Genomic DNA, 1897 nt, shown 5'->3' with positions numbered 1-1897 from the left:
TAATATTTCACTTTAGTTAGTGCAGGTTACAGTGTGAAGCTTCCAGGGGAAGTTTCCTCACACTGACAGCGCAGCAGAGGCTGACAGAAGCGCGTCCTGTCAGCTCCCTGTGTGCTGAGAGAAGCTGTCTGGTCTCTCAGCACAGCGCTTTAACCTCATCACAGTGAGGTTTCCTGGGCCCTGGAGGACTCCGGAGCTGGCTCCCTGCATAGGGGGGAATAAAAGGCGATGGACACCATCTTGAATGGGTTTACAGGCTACATAGAAACATAGAATTTGATGGCAGTTAAGAACCACTTGGCCCATCTAGTCTGCCCCTTTTTTAAACATGCTACCTCAAACCATATTTGATCCTTATTTTTTTGTAAGGATATCAATATGCCTACGCCAAGCATGTTTAAATTGTACTACTGTATTTGCCTCTACCACCTCTGATGGGAGGCTATTCCACTTATCTACTACTCTTTCTGTGAAACAATTCTTCCTCAAATTTCTCCTGAATCTTCCTCTAGTTTCAGTGCATGTCCTTGTGTTCTGCTGCTCCTCTTCCTGTGAAGAATGTCTCCCACCTGTACCTTGTTAAACCCCTTGATATATTTTAAAGTTTCTATCATGTTCCCCCTTTCCCTTCTCTGCTCTAAAGTATACATATTAAGATCTTTTAGTCTTTCCTGGTACGTTTTGTGATGTAGGCCATGCACCATTTTAGTTGCTCTTCTTTGTACAGTCTCTAATGTATTTATATCCTTCAGAACTGAACACAATACTCTAGATGAGGTCGTACCAATGACCTATACAGTGGCATTATTACTTCTTTCTTTCTACTGCTGATACCTCTCCCTATGCAACCAAGCATCTGACTTGCCTTCTTCATTGCTTTGTTACATTGCCTACCTGCCTTTAAGTTCCCTGAAATAGTGACACCTAGATCCCACTCTTCCTCAGTAGTTTCCATTCTAGTGCTATTTATACTAGATTTAGTCTTTGGATTTTTGCAACCCAAGTGCATGATTTTGCATTTTTTGTCATTAAACTGTAGTTGCCATGCTCTTGACCATTCCTCTAATCTACCTAGATCATCAATCATTTGTTTTACCACTCCTGGTGTGTCTACCCTGTTGCATATCTTTTAGTCATCTGCAAAAAAGGCACGTTTTACCCTCAATTCCATTTGCAATATCACCAATAAAGATAATAAAAAGCACTGGTCCAAGTACAGATCCCTGGGGTACTCCACTTGTAACCTTTCCCTCCTTTGACTGTGACTCTGTTTACTACAACTCTCTGTTTTCTGTCCTGCAACCATGCTCTTATCCATTCAACTATCTTAGAATCCAATCCCAAGCTTTCAAGTTTATTTAACATTATGTGATGTGGGGCAGTGTCAAAAGCTTTACTAAAGTCTAAATAAGCTACATCTACAGCCCCACCATGATCTATTACTTTAGTCACATAGTCAAAAAAGTCAATAAGATTTGTTTAACATGATCTTCCCCCAGTAAACCCATGCTGTTTTGGAGCCTGTAAATTGCTGGTTTTGAGATATTCTACAACTCTTTGTTTTAAGAGTGTTTCCATCAATTTCCCTACTACTGATGTAAGGCTCACTGGTTGATAGTTGCTTACCTCTTCCTTGCTTCCACTTTTGTGCAGTGGGACTACATTCGCTGTTTTCCAGTCCTCTGGGATTACTCCAGTAGCTAGTGACTGGTTGAATAATTCTGTTATTGGTTTTACCAGCTCCCCTTTAAGGTCTTTTAGGGGGGTATTCAATGTCAGGATCACGGCAGTCGAGCTTGCTCGACCGCCGTGACCCAGTCCCGTTCTCAATCAGCTCGACTGAGAACACGCAGGCGGGATTCAATGTCCCGCCTGCAGGGGAGTTGCGGCTGGGAAG

Source organism: Crinia signifera, chromosome 2 (genome assembly GCF_055691185.1).
Source record: "Crinia signifera chromosome 2, ASM5569118v1, whole genome shotgun sequence".
NCBI lineage: Eukaryota > Metazoa > Chordata > Amphibia > Anura > Myobatrachidae > Crinia > Crinia signifera.
This window is presented reverse-complemented; position numbering follows the sequence as displayed.